Genomic DNA, 15,917 nt, shown 5'->3' with positions numbered 1-15,917 from the left:
ATCAGTTCACAGCTCCACTAACAATGCATTAGTACAGTGAATCCCCTTTTGTCAGAATTCTCTACCTTTCGATCTTGGGTAACCCTGCATGGCATAGCTCATCATGACAAGACAGTGATTCAGGCAAATAGTAAGTGCTTAATAAATGCCTGTTTCCTTCCCCAAATTATCACAGCATTCTACACAGTCATTCCCAGCCTCATCATGTACTCCTTTGATGTAGATTGCCCCTACAGGGCAAACATACTTTGAGGGTGTTGAAGAAACATTTTTTCCCTATTAGACCTGAACTTTCAAATAATTTACTGACTTTTCGAAGTGTGATGCTGTTAAGGAGCTATGTGGAGAATGTCTTCACTACCCCCACCCCCCAAAGAGCATTTTGCATCAGAGAATCACTTTCAAAGTCCAGACAAAGTCAGCATTGCCAACACTGACCAAACTTTCTTCTTTCTAGTAGGCTAGATCCCAGCATCATACTCACTATGGAAATCAAATTCCCTTATAGGAGTTTGGTGTTCCATGAATGGCCCTCTTAGGCCAAATGGGCGTGTACATGTCTGATTTCTCCATGTGTTTCTGCAAGAAAAGTATCAGTACTTCTGATATATTTGAGAGAGATCAAATGAATCAATCCCCCTGAGAGTAATGCAGAATCTGTAATTTTGTCAAGATAAGGAACTCTTTGTTTCCAAACCAGATTCAACCATCTAAGACTTAGTTGTCTGAGGCAGAGAAATTAAGTAACTTGTCCAGGGTCACATAGCTAGTGAGTGTCAGAGGTAGGATTTGAACACACATCTTCCTGACTCCATGGCCAACACTCTAACCACTTTACCATGCTACCTTTATATGTAATTGTGGATCTTTTTGTGGTGCTTTGTGTACACACAATGAGACAAGCAGTGCAGGTAATAACAGCAGTCCAAATTGGTTCATGTGTTATTTTCCTTAAGCCTACAGAATGTAAATTGTGTCACCATATGAATTATCTAGTAAAGAAGTGCAGTATTCAAGCAGTCCATCAGGGGATGCTCTCCTTGAGCCAGGAGCCCAGTAGCTACTTTGATTTAATCAAGGAGCAGGCTTCCAAAAAGCTCCAGTATCACCACTGGCCACCAGAGGGCACTCAGCCTGCACACACTGATGCTACTCCCTCACCCTGGAGCCTAGAGTTTCAAGTGGCCATTCATTAGAAGCAATTTAAATTCAAGATACCTGGATCTGGGATTTAACCAGGGGATGATGTGAAATATTTCTCAAAATGACCAAATATTGGAAATGTATAGTCCCAGGGACTCCACTCCACATCTGGAATCTCCTCTGTTGAAGAACCCTACAGTCACCAAACACAAGTATTCAGACCTGCTGTCAACCCATTTTCTTCCTAATTCCACAAACTCCGCGAACTTTAATAAGCTCACATAGCTTGTTAAGGGTGATGAAAGGGAAAGGACCGGGGGCAGCTAGGTGTCTGGCCCTGGATTCAGGAGTACCTGAGTTCAAATCCGGTCTCAGACACTTGACACTTACTAGCTGTGTGACCCTGGGCAAGTCACTTAACCCCCATTGCCCCGCAAAAAAAAAAAAAGTGAAAGGAAAAAGATTAAGGGTGTTTACATGGAATTTTCCACTTCCAGCCATCTCCTTAAACCACCTCCCACTTGTCCTTTCAGTTCTTCAGACAATTGGGGAAAGTTTCCAAGTCACTCATGCTCACAAATCATGAAAAATCACTGCTATGGATTGGGAAGGAAAGAAAGATCCCCTTCCTCATCTTGCTGTACTTTTCTTGAAGTATTCCTAAGCAATGCCTTTCTTGACTGTCTCTGTAGCTCTTTTTCTATGGACACTCATGACAGGGAATAAGTTGGAGGAAAGATCATGAGATAGGTCCACTGTCTCTGCCAATTCTCAGGCCCATTGCTGTTGTTTGTCCTTCATTCCTGAAGAGGACCATGGTACTGGGGAAATGTAATGACTAGCAATGAAGTGGATTTAAGTGAGGTAGGGCTGTGCAAAGTCACCAACATGACTCTCTCCTCCAGAGCCACTTGGGTCCAGCGGCATGATATATATCAGGATAACTAGAGATGGCCCAGGATGTTTTTTAGGCAATTGGAGTTAAGTGACTTGTTCAGGGTCACACAGCTAGTACGTGTCTGAAGTGATATTTGAACTCAGGTCCTCCCAACTTCAGGGGCAGTGCTCTATCCACAGGCCACCTAGCTGCCCCTATGCAAAACCATATGAATCCCTCAAGGTGTAAAAGGGACGCATCCTTGCAATCATCAAATCCAAACACTCGAAATCTGAAAGTGGATGTTTTTACATCTCATCTCTTTTACCTTCTCCTTATATCCAATGCTTTCTTCAAGTGGATTGGTGGGACTCAATTGCTTAAGAGTACTCAGTGCCTCCCCTAATTATAATACTGTAATATACATTTAACACTCAACTATATTTAACACAGTTCCATCTGTTTTTATTCAGAAAGCACTTGAAATTAATTCATGGGCTTCAGTTCACTATTATAAACAGGAGATCCCAGGAGGTGACTTTTAATTTTGGCCTGGGCTTGTGATTCCATTAATGTAGGGAAATCTCAGTTGGGGTATTAACTTCAACGATTTAGACCAGAGATGTCAAACTCTGGAAGCTGCTGAAAAACTGCCTAATGCCAGAAGCTGTTTATCAAAATAAATAAAAATACAGTACAACACAGGTAATATTAATTTGTCATGTTTAAGTCAATATATGGGTAGCAGTATCCTTTTCTTTTTGAGTTTGACACTACTGAAGTAGACCAACAATTCATCTTCACAGTCTTAGAGAAGTGCTCAAAGGCCCTACATGGTTATGTGATTTGCCACAATCACACAGCTCATATCAGATGTAGAATTTGAACCCAGGTCTTCCTTACTCCAGGGCTAGCAAAGCAAGTCCTCTATCCACTGTCCTAGGCTGCCTCTTCCTGGGACAGTATTATAAAAAAAAAAATCAGATGTCAGATTTGGAAGGGATTTTAGAAATCATCTTTTAGTCAGATCTTCTCATTTTACAGATGGGGAAACTGAGGCTTAAAGAGGTAAAATGAGTTGCTGAAAGTAATATAGTTAATGAATGATAGAATTAGGGAAATAACCCAGGTCTTATTCTCAGTCTGGTGTTCATTCATTCATTCATTCATTTGTTGAATAAATATTAAATGCTAATCCTTGTGCCCTAAGGCAGGAATTTAAAAAATAGTTCCTGCCCTCAAGGAATTTGCATTTTACTGGAGGTGGGGTAGGGAATCACTGTATAAATAAGTAAATATAAAGAATACAAGGTGGGCAGCTAGGTGGCACAGCGGATAGAGCACTGGCTCTGGATTCAGGAGGACCTGAGTTCAAATCCAACCTCAGACACTTAACACTTACTAGCTGTGTGACCCTGGGCAAGTCACTTAACCCCAATTGCCTCACAAAAAAAAAAAAGAATACAAGGGGCAGCTAGGTGTCAGTGGGTAAAGCACCTGCCCTGACTTAAGGAGGACCTGAGTTCAAATCAGGCCTCAGACACTTGACACTTACTAGCTGTGTGACCCTGGGCAAGTCACCTAACCGTCATTGCTCCGCAAAAAAACCACCCCCCCCCACACACAAAACAACCCCAAGGTTTACATAAAATAAATTAAAAGTACTACCAAGTAGAGTAGTGAGAGAGAAGTAGAAAGGGCCTCCAGGATAAGAGGTTACTTGATCTAAACCTTAAAGGAAGCTTGGGGTGATCTTTTTCTTTCTCTCTTTTTTGATTATATCTTTTGTCAATATATAATATTCATTTCCACATATAGTCCTCCCCTCTTCTACCTTTGTAGTGAAGCCATCTCTTATAATAAAGAGTTAAAAAAGAAAAAAAACACAACTCCTCCATTGACCATGTCTAACACTCTATGCAGTGTTTCACATCCACAGCCCCACAGCCCCACAGCCCTACAATGAAAGGTAAGAGGGGGTATTTTCTCAACGGGAATCTAGAGATTCTAAAAGGCTACAGTGAAGGAGTCCATTCCAAGCATGGAAGATAGTATGCAAAGACAGACATGATATCATGTCTGGAACATAGAGTTTGTGAGGAGAAATGTGCAATGAGCTAAAAAACATAGGCTGGAAACATTATGTAAAGGGCTTTAAATGCTAACAGAGGAATTTGAATTTTATCCTTGAGGCTGGAGGGAGCCATTGAAGAGAATGGAGGCACAGCAATCAATTCCAACAGTCCAGGTGAGAGGTGATAAGGGATTGAGCTAGGGTGGTCATGTGAGGGAAGAGAGCAGGACTGATGAGAGATGTTGTGGAGATAGGACTGGTAAGACTTGGCAAGTCTTGGCTATATGGAATGAGGGAAACTGAAGAGTCAAGCTATGACAAAGTGGTGAACCTGGGTTACTGAAAAGATGGAGGTGCCCTTCACAAAAATAGGGAAATTATTCTCAATTTTCATCCCTCTTTTTTTTAAATCTTCATCCCTCTTGATGTCTTTCTGATGTCGCTGACACTGTTGATCACCCTCTTCTTTTTGATACTCTTCTCTCTAGGTTTTAGTGACACTGATTCTCACTCTACTGCTTCTCCTACTACCTGACTGACCCCTTTGACTCCAGCTCCAAGAAATGGCTTTGGGGGGTATCGTTTCTGCTCTGCTTTGTTTGTCTTTCTCATTTCAGGTGCTGGTGGAGATCTTCACTTGAACTAGTTCTAGCCATGGTGACCTTGGCATAGTAGTAGAGAACTCTGGAGGAGGGATGAAATATATCTTCCCTAAGGCAGTGAGGGTCACAGTATTACACTAGTGTCTTCCCTTTAAGGTTATCTCCATTTTGTTCTGTATAAATCTTGTTTGTCTATAGTTGTTTGCATGTTGTCTTTCCCATTAAGATTGTGAGCTCCTACCACTTTGGGGTCTTTTTCCCAAAGAGATCATAAAAACAGGAAAAGGACCCACATGTACAAAAATGTTTATAGCTGCTCTTTTTGTGGTGGCAAGGAATTGGAAATTGAGGGGATGTCCATCAATTGGGGAATGGTTGAACAAGTTGTGGTATATGGATGTAATGGAATTCTATTGTGTTATAAGAAACGATTAGCAGGTGGAATTCAGAGAAACCTGTAAGGACTTGTATGAACCGATGATGAGTGAGATGAACAGAACCAGAAGAGCATTATACACAGTATCATGAACATTATATGTTGATCAACTGTGATAGACTAGATTCTTCTCACCAATCCAACAGAACAAGGAAGTTCCAAAGGACTCATGATGGAAAAGGCTCTCCAAATCCAGGAAAAAAAGGAACTGTGGAATATGGATGCTGATTGGACCATACTATTTCTTTTGTTTTTGGTGCTGTTGGTTTTCTGAGTTAAGGTTTTTGCTCTGATTCTTCTTGTATAACATGACTAATGCAGAAATATGTTTAATGTTATTATGTATATAAAACCTATATCAGATTGCCTGCTGTCTAGGGGTGGGGGAGAAAAATTGGAAATTGGAAATCTTATATAAACAAATGTTGAAAACTATTTCTACATGTAACTGGAAAATAATAAAATACTTTTATTAAAAAAAAAAAGATTATGAGCTCCTCAAGAGCAGGGACTGTTTTTTGTTTGTCTTTGCCTTTCTCTGAATCCTCAATGCTCAGCACAGGAGCCAGCTCACAGCAGGCACTTAATATGTGCTTGTTGATGACTAAAGAGTAGTTTTGTAGGAAAGATAATGAGGTCTCTTTGGGACATGTTGAATTTGAGATGCCCATAGGACATACAGTTGGAAATATGCAGTAGAAAGTTGATGATGTGGCACTAGAGCTGAGGAGAGAAATGAAGGCTGGATATGTAGATCGAAGCATCATCTGTATAGAAATGATATTTGAATCTGTGGAAACTGACGAAAGCACTAAGAGGGTAAAGAGAGCAAAAAGAGGAACCAATCAAGAGGATTGGGAGGCACCTAAGCATATTGGGTGGGACATGGATGATGATTCAGGAGTTGAATCAATTAATTGATCAACAAACATTTATTAAGTCCCTAATATGTGCCAGGCATTGGGGATAGAAATGGAAAGAAGATATAGAAGGAGCTAGACAGGTGGGAAGAGAATAGAGATGGAAAAGAGTCATGAAAACCCAGAGAAGAGAGAGTATTCAGGATGAGGGAGTGCTCGAGAGAGTCAAATGTTTCAGAGGGGTCAAGAAAGATGTAAAGAAGGAAAATCTTTCAGCAAGTAAGAAATCATTGTTAGCCTTGGAGAGGCAGATCTCACTTATGTGATGAGCTCAGAAGTCAGTTTACAAAGGGCTGAGATATAAATGAGAGAAGAGAAAATAGGGACAATGAGTAAAGATATTTTTTCTAAGAGTTAATTTAATGAAGGAAGGGGAGATATGGGAAAATAATTTGAGGAGACAGTAAGACCAAGGGATAGTTTTTTAAGGGAAAGACCTGGGCATGTTTGTAAGTAGTAGAGAGAAGGAACAAGCAGATTGGGAGAGACTGAAGCTTGGTAAGGTGTATTGTGGAGGAGGAATTGAGGGAGCAAACTGCCAGAGGAGATGGGTCAATAATCTCTGCCCATGCAGTGCCTTATGCTGATCTAGTAGCCACTTCTCTGCTCCAAATTATTATTTACTTTAGCACCTAGTATCATGATGGACTGAAGGCAGAGAGAGTAAGAGACTGGTGACTGGCAACTGTCAGAGCATTTCTGACAACTGTCATTTCCCTCACTGGGAAACCTGGAGTGTTCTCTAGAGCAGGAAATATCATGAAAGGTTATAGAGGCACAAAATTTGAACACAGACACAGATCTGGAGTTCTCCTTTCCAGTTTTTTGCCCTTGAGTTGGAACTCCCTATTGTCTGGGCAGGTGGCAGTGGTTGCTGGTTGCTCTGTCTACTGCTGTTTCCTGAATCAGGAGAATAGCAAACCTTGAGATGGATTAGAAAGTTTCCATGCAGGGAACTAGAACACTAAGTCCTTGGGTGAGTCCTTGTTATGAGACCACTTATTTGATGACTCAAAGAAAGTACCACCTGGTGGACAACTCAGATTTTGCACTCCCTGGCTAGATAATTAATAGAGTGACCTAGCCTTATGCAAGATGGTGGAATTAGGCTGCTTATACTGTACTGCCATTATTGCAGCAACCAAAAGATACATATGCCACATGTCCACACAAGGGTTATAGGATCAAGGGCCCAAGTAAAGGAATTGACCTTGGTGAAGAGTACCATTTCTTTATCAGAGACAGAAACAATGGATTGGTGTTAAGGCATTTTAAGATCTAGCATAGAGAAGAAGAGGGAACTTACCAAGAATGGTCACTATTTTCTGAGTAAAGTATGAAACAAGGTCCTCTGCTGTGAGGAAAGGGACTAGGGTGATATAGGAGGCTTAGGGAGAAATGAGGTCTGGAAAAAGTCAATGGGAAAAATGTGCTGGATAGTCAATTACTATCAGTTAGGGCCCAGTGAATATAAGATAGCACCAATTTACAGTGGACCCAGTCACTATGTCTTTGTGACTTCCTCTAGTGGCATTTAGTAGCATGTGGGTAAAAGTAAGAATGACAAATCATAGGGATAATCCATGGTTGGGGTTTAGCAAAATGAGAGAAAGGAAAGGTCAAGGGGTAGAGTATTCAAGAGTAGAAGACATTGTAGAGTTGAACTGATTAAATACAGGCTCAGGTTTGGAAAGGCAAAAAAGTGAAGCCAGAACATGGGTAATAGGCTAGTAGAGCACTGAAGAGACCTTCAGAAGTCATGCTAAGGGGGAAGAATAGATTTATGAGAAGTTAAGAATAGGACTACTGGACTACATGGCCTCTCATGACTGATCAGATATGGAACACAGAGTACCGATCATTGAAAATTTCCAAGAGAGGTCAGGAAATTATACCCAAAGGTCAGATTAGACACTAAGAACAACCCCAGCTTTTCTTGTCAGGAATATTAATAGAATTCCATCATGCTAGACTCTCAAAGTTGGAAGTGAACTCAAAGGGCATCTAAAACATGGCGTGAATACCCTCTGGCATAATTAAAATAGATGAACCCTTATTAAAGGCCAGCATGTACAGAGCTCTGTACTGGGTGGCTGGGTGGTGGCCCGAGGACAGGAGGAAAAGATAAAAAGGTCAGATAAGATCTTTATATGACATGACTTTGAGCTCCCTTCATCATCCTGTATTATCCTTTTCTGGATATAAACCAGTTCATCAATGGTTTTCCTCAAATGGGAGCCTGAGCACTGAGGTGGTCTGACCAGGCCAGGGAACCATCAAACAATATTATTTAAACATATTCCAACAGCAAAGCCAACAACTCTAGAATTTCCTTTCTCCCCCTTTTTCCTGCTGACCTCCCTTCCCAAACCCTTGTTTCAGGGTTTTTTTTCTTTTGCTCCAATCCTCTTCTAGGCTCTAATAATTCAACACTCACCACCCCCCCTTCCCTTCCAGTGCTTAGCCCTGTATCTTCTCATCCGTCATTTTGTATTATTAGCTTACCTAGGATTGCTGACCTCCTAAAGAGGCTAGTTAGCTCTGCACAAAGAAAACTCTGTTACCCATTGACAGTCTATACCTATAATCCTGGCTCACAAATGCATGGCATCCATAGATCATAGGATTTAGAGCTGAAAGGCAACTCAGAAAATATCTGCTCCAACTCTTTCATTTTACATGTGAGGTAACAGACCCAGAGAGTTGAAATCATTTGCCAGGTGCCAAATGGGTGGTCAGTAGATTTGAACTCAGGTCCTCTTCCTCCAAATCCAGTATTTTTCCTTATACACCTTCTGAGGGTGGCTCAGTGCAAATCCATGACTACTGTTGAGAAACAGCTTAAAGTAAACACTCTGCCAATAGTATAATAGTAAGTCAATAAATAAATATTGGGGGCAGCTAGGTGGCACAGTGGAGAAGGTACTGGCCCTGGATTCAGGAGGACCTGAGTTCAAATCCAGCCTCAGACACATGACACTTGCTAGCTGTGTGACCCTGGGCAAATCACTTAACCCTCATTGGCCCTCAAAACAAACAAACAAATAAATAAATTTAAAATAAATAAATAAATATTTATTTATTAAGCACTTACGGTGTGCAGAGCTGATGAGGGAGAAACAAAGTTTTTGATTTGGTCTCAGTTCTCATGGAGCCTATAGTCTGGCCATAGCATGGATGGAATGAGTCATAAACACAGATAACTAATGCAGACTAGGCCATGATAAGCCCAATGTTATTCTTCAGTCGTGTCCAATTCTTTGTGACCCCATTTGGGGTTTTCTTGTCAAAAATACTGGGGCGATTTGCCATTTCCTTCTCCAGCTCATTTTACAGATGAAGAAACTGAGGCAAACAGGGTTAAGTGACTTTCCCAGGATCATACAGCTAGTAAATGTCTGAGGCCAGTTTGAACTCATGAAGCTGTCTTTCTGACTCTAGGCCAAACGATATATCCACTGTGCCACCCTGCTGCCCTGGATAAGGGCATCAGAGAGTCACAAAACAAAGTGGTTCTGGTATAAAACTATCATATTGTATCCTCATCTGTAAGTAACACATTTTTGTTTATACCATTGACAAAAAATGGCTTAATTTCCTTGGCAAAATAGTCTTTGGTACAAACTCCTTATTCACCTTCCCTTAATCCTTTCTATTCCCACAATATCCCTGACCCGACACAATAGTAGCTTTCATCTTTTGATTCCAAATCCAATGGTTTTTTTCCCCACTATGCCAAATTGCTTCTCAACAGTCGTATCAAGAGCATTACTAATAAAATTACCAGACTACCAAAATTAACCTATATGTAACTTGGACCCACATTAGGAAACACATTAGGAAATTTTCTCATCTCTGGTTGGCAAACCTTCTGCTTAGTTTTTTTTCCATTTTCTTTCCCCCTTGTACACCTAGTGTCTGGAAGGAGAAGGAAAAGCAATGTGAATCAGGGAGGGTCAGGATGAAGAGGTGGAATATACACTGCATTGGGAGTCGGAAGTACTGGATTCTAAGTTTTAGCTCTGCCTTCACAAGCTGTGTGACTTTAGACAAGTCACCCTACCTCTCCGTGCCTCACTTTCATCATTAATAAAATGAAAGGTTGAATTAGATAAATCTCTAAGATTCTCTAGGCTCAAAAGATGTGATGGTTTGATTCCAGTTCCTTTCTCTCTCCTTTCACAAACCCGGACCACAATGTGTGGAAAATGCTAATTAATTACAATGCCCCTAAGCAGAGTCATGGCCTCCACACCCTCCAACTTTCTTTGGGATTGGGCCTATGGCAGATTGCCCTCTGACGTGGCTCTGCCCAGTTCCCTTTTATCAATGTTGACCAACTGCCTTGAAGTTCACAACCCATAAATTTCTCCAGCACCAAATTTCTCAGCATTCCTTCTCTGGTAGAGTCACCAAGTGCTTCCAGATGGTGAGTATCCTTGAGATTCTGTCTGTCTACTTGTTCTCCAGTTATTAAATGCTCTTGTGCTTGACCTCAACTGAAACTGCCCTGAATGTATGTAGACCTGATTAGGGTGACAGTGCCAATTGATAGGAGACAGGGAACCATATTCTGTTCTTTCTTGGATATAGCCTTGATTCCTGAGTAGCTACAGCAAAACCTTCATCCCCATTGCTCCTTTCAATGTGCCTTTGCCATTGTCCTCATAGGTTTGTGGAATCTCAGAGTGAGAAGTGCTCTCAGAGGTCATGTAGTCCAGTCTCTCTATCACCTCTCTATTCAGTCCCCTCTATCACCTCACCAGCCTTTGCTGGAACACCTCCTCCAATGGCGATCTCAGGATGGCCCAAGGCAGTCAATTCTGTTTCTCTTATATCAAGCCTAAATCAATCTCTCTAAAATTTCTACCTATTATTCTTGTTCTGTCCTCTGAGGCCATGAAACAAAAAATCTAAACCTTCCACATGCCACCCTCTTCAAATATTTAAAGACAGAGATATTTAAGGCCTCCCTTCATGAGTTCAAATCCAGCCTCAGACACTTACTAGTTGTGTGACCCTGGGCAAGTCACTTTCCCCTGTTTGCCTCAGTTTCCTCATCTGTAAAATGATCTGGAAAACAAAAATGGCAAACCACTCTAGTATCTTTGCCAAGAAAACCCCAAAATGGGGTCACAGAGAATTAGACACAACTAAAAGATGACTGAAAAACAACATTCCCTTCCGAAGACAGCCTTCCCTTGTCCAGACCTAATTCCTTTGACCTGTCCCTTTACCATTACAAAATGGATATGGTATAACTTGCCAGTATTCTTTCTGAAATCAGAGTTGGCATGCCAATTCATTTGACTAGAAGTCTAAGTACTAAGGTAATTAAGATTAATATACTATGGCTTCATTAAAAACTTCAAGAACATATATTGAAGTTTGGGATGCTTCTACTATTGAGTCTCTTTACTAGCAAAGAGCATTAGGATTTTATTATATTTTTTAAGTCCCCTATTTTTTGATTAACTGCCTTTCTTTGTTTCAAGGGAGGACTCACTGGTTTGGGGGTGACAAACAGGGGGAGTAGATTCATAAATGACTATGATGAGAAACAAAAGACAGCAATAAAACTTCAGAAAAGAGATGAAATTAAAATATTTTAGGAGTCCCCAACTGCAAATGAATTAGAGGTGTGTTGGGCCTGGACAGATTTGTCGTTACTGGTGGTCTCTCTGGAGAATAGATTAAATCACATGATTCAAACTGTGCTGGGGAAATGCAATTGAGTATTTCCAGCTGTCTCTTGAAGATGGAAGAGAATCATTTTTCCAATCCTACCACGGGAATCTGGAAATAGTTGTGAATGGAAATTTTAGAGGCTCCTTTTCATATGTAAAAGGTATATTTTTGATGATAGAGAAAATAGTATTGTGGGTAAAATAAGTCTTAGAAGCATGCTATAATGAGAAACAGGAAGAATGTTTCCTTGTAGAGGTCCCAGACAGCATGTCTAAGATGCCCTTTGGCATGGTCATTAGGAGGGCGGGGTCAAAGGTATCACCATGCATTCCATTGGTTCTTCTCCCAAGTGATCTGTCTCATGAAGAAAAAATCATCAGGATCTTCTAATTTGGAAAGACAGCTTAGTGTAAAAGTAAATGGACTAGACAGGAAGTTAAGAGCCCTGAGCCTGATTCCTATGTCTGCCATTAATGAACTAGGTGGTGGGTTTTTTTTTGGTTTTTTTTTTTACCTGTCCACAACTTTGCTATTTCTGCCTACTCCAGCTGTGAGGCCAGTTTTGGACTTGAAACCAATCACAGAATGTCCCAAGATCATAGAGGGGAAGAGACCCTGACAATTACCTAGTTCATTCCTTCAATTTACAGCAGATGAGGGAAAGGGATTCCTAAAGCTCTCCACCATCTATTTAATGTTTTCAGAGAAAGTTCCTACTACTGGCTTAATTACCCATTTCTCTAATTCTTTTATCTATTATGTGATAGCTGAGTCAGATAGATAACACAGTGGCCTGGAGTAAGGAAGACCTAAGTTCAAATTCACCTTTAGATACTTACTAGTGGTATGACCCTGGAGAAGTCACTTAACTTCTGTTTGCCCAAGTTTCTTCAACTATAAAACGAGGATAATAGCAACACCTATCTCACAGGGTTGTTGTGAGGATCAAATAAGAACATATTTGTAAAATGGTCTTAGTCTAGTGCTTGGCACATAGTAAGCATTATACAGAGGAGTGGGCCAAAAGTCACGAAGGGATCTGATGTTTTTATAACTATTTGAAAAAATTTTTTCTTTATTTCCTTTATATATATATATATATATACATATACATATATAGACACACATATATATGTTTATTTCCTATATATACTGTATATGATGCTATGGTATTGTAAATTAAAAAGAAAGGAGTTATTAAACATTGAAATCCCTTTGTGACTTTTGGCCCACCCTGTATAAATGCATAATCCCTTTCTCATGCTCCTTTCCCTTCTTTTCCCCTTTCTATGTCTCTGTTGTTGGTGTTGCTGCTGCTGCTGTTGTTGTTAGTAGCATACTAATTTAGTGAAAGACCTGGCTTCGGAGTTAGGAAGGTCTGGGTTCAAAATTCCACCTCAGATACTTTCTGTGTGCCCCTGGACAAAGTATATATCTTCCCAGTGTCCCAGGCCTCTCTCTAAGCTTATAAATTGTAGAATAAATGTAGATCTGTGTTGGCAGAGGGAGTTTTCTTACTGGGAGTTCCCTGCATTAATGAAGTTATGAGACTGGACCCCAAAACAGGATTATTATTATTATTTACCAAAACACAGAGGGTATTATAATCTGCTGTGGTGGAAAGTATCATAGAGTATTTTGCATATTTCATACCCATTATCTTAGCTGATCCTCACAACAGTAGCTTATTAGACTATAATGAGCTTTTTGGTCATTCATAAGAAAGTCCTCATATACATATAAATACATATATATAAATACAAAGTATTCATGGCAGCACTTATTGTGATAAAAAGAACAGGAAACAAAACAGATTCCCACCAACTGGGAAGTGGCAAAACAAATTGGGTTACATGAAGTGCTTAGCACAGCACCCGGCACATAGTAGGTGCTTAATCAATGTTGATTTCTTAATTGATTAAGATAATGGAATACTTCTGTGCTATAAAAGTGATAAATGTGAACCAAGAAAATATTGTACATAGTAACAGCAATATTGTTTGAAGAACACCTGTGAATGACCAAGTTATTCTGAGTATTATACTCAAATCAGCTACAAAGGACCCATGAAGGAAGATGCTATCCACTCCAGAGAAAGAACTGATAAATAGAAGATACATAGTATGATTTCACATACATATATGTATAAATATATATATGTGTATATATACACACATGTATGTGAAATACTATATATGTGCGTGTATATATGTGCGCGTGTGTGTGTGTGTGTGTGTGTGTGTGTATGTGTCAGGGCAGCTAGGTGGCGCAGTGGATAGAGTACTGGCCCTAGATTCAGGAGGCCCTGAGTTCAAATCTGACCTCAGACACTTAACAATTACTAGCTGTGTGACCCTAGACAAGTCACTTAACCTCAATTGCCTCACACACACACACAAAAATATATATATGTATATATATATGTATGTGTGTGTATATATATACACACACACACACACATACACACATGGTGGTTTTCTCTAAGGTGGAGTGTGGAGGAAAGGAGGGAGACAGTTTGGAACTTAAAATATAACCCCAAAAATTGAATTAAATTTTTTTTAAATTATGAATGTGATGAATAAAGAGAAGAATGGAAAGATCAATAGAAAGTGATGCAGAATAAAGTAAGCAGACAGAAGTAAACAATAACAATATGTAAAGTGACTACAACAATATAAAGAGAAAAAAATCAGTTACCAAAAAAAATCAAACATGAGTATTGCAAAATGACAAAGAACAAGCATGGTTCCAAAGAGGAGATATCTGAAGACAATTCCAACCCACCCCTTTGCAGAGGTATATTGCACATATTTTTAGACTTTTTGGGTATGTTGATCGATTTTTCTTTTTTCTTTTTCTTTTTCTTTCTTTTCTTTTCTTTCTTTTTTTTTTTTTGGTGAGGCAATTGGGGTTAAGTGACTTGCCCAGGGTCACATAGCTAGTAAGTGCTAAGTGTCTGAGGCTGCATTTGAACTCAGGTCCTCTTGACTTCAGGGCCGATGCTCTATCCACTGCACCACCTAGCTGCCCCTTATTTTTCTTTAAAAATATTACTGTATGGGATGACTCTCTGGAAGTGAAAAGGAATGCTGGGAGAAATTTTGGTAATGTAAAAAAAAGACATCAATAAAAATTATTTAATCATATTTTATTTTCCCCAATTACATGTAAAAACAATTTTAATATTCAATGAAAATTTATTTTTAAAGAAAGACCCTACAACAAAAAAGGATCTTTTTCTTTTGTTTTCTTTGTAAATAATCAATTTTCATTCTATATATCCATGATAACTATCCCCAAATGCCTTTTCAATGGACTTTGATGATTCTGACTCTGGCTTATTTTGAAGGTTCCTCCAGTGATCCTGCTTATCTTCCTCCTCACAGTTGATCTTGGAGATACAAGTTGTTTTCAAGTGGACTTCCCATCCACTGAAAAAGGTAAGCATAATAAATTGAATTCTATGCCCAGGGTATCATCATATCTGGCTAGGTATGCTTAGGTTGAATATGTACAATCCACTATCAAAACTTTCAACTAATATTCCTATTAAGGGAAATGTCTATTTTTGTTGTTCAGTCATTTCAGTTGTGTCTGGTTCTTCATGACCTCATTTAGAGTTTTCTTGGCAAGGATACTGGAGTGATCTGCCATTTCTTTCTCCAGCTCATATTACAGATGAGGAACTGAAGCAAACAGGATGAAGTGACTTGGCCAGGGTCACACAGCTACTAAGTGTCTGAGGCCAGATTTAAACTTGGATCTTCCTGACTCCAGGCCTGGTACTCGGTTGATCCTACATTAATCCTAAGAGTCCCTTCTGTATAGGTCCCTAGGCCAGGTGGTGTATCAAGGGCCAGGTGGACAGTCAAGAGTCAGAGTGGAGTGTGCCAGTCACAGGGCCCTGGGGATGCTATCATAGAGGTGGGGGTTTGGGAATGGGCAGGTGGACCTATCCTGGAGGGGGGGGTAGAAAAACTACTTTCCTGAATGTTGTTTCCAAAAATAAAATCTTGGCTTCCCATACTTGTTACAGCTCTACTAGGGTTCAAAATATAACAATTCTTCAAACATTTGTCAAGTCTTTTTGTGTGTGTGCAGGAGAGGTGATGATGTGGTCATGGCTAGTAGGCCAGCCTTGGAGCCAGAAAGCCTTGGGTTTGAGTGGTGACTCTAC

The 15,917-nt window shown here is 40.0% G+C and overlaps 1 long non-coding RNA gene across 1 annotated transcript in view; it reads left to right on the top strand.

Annotated features, from left to right (window-relative positions):
- LOC122738038 overlaps positions 1–15,917 on the top strand; it is a 66,948-nt gene that overhangs the window by 34,564 nt on the left and 16,467 nt on the right. Inside the window, exon 3 of the long non-coding RNA XR_006354624.1 lies at positions 15,090–15,180. This is a non-coding gene — a long non-coding RNA (uncharacterized LOC122738038). The remainder of the gene's footprint in view (positions 1–15,089; positions 15,181–15,917) is intronic.

The sequence above is a fragment of the Dromiciops gliroides genome, chromosome 2 (genome assembly GCF_019393635.1).
Source record: "Dromiciops gliroides isolate mDroGli1 chromosome 2, mDroGli1.pri, whole genome shotgun sequence".
Lineage (NCBI taxonomy): Eukaryota > Metazoa > Chordata > Mammalia > Microbiotheria > Microbiotheriidae > Dromiciops > Dromiciops gliroides.
This window is presented reverse-complemented; position numbering and strand designations above follow the sequence as displayed.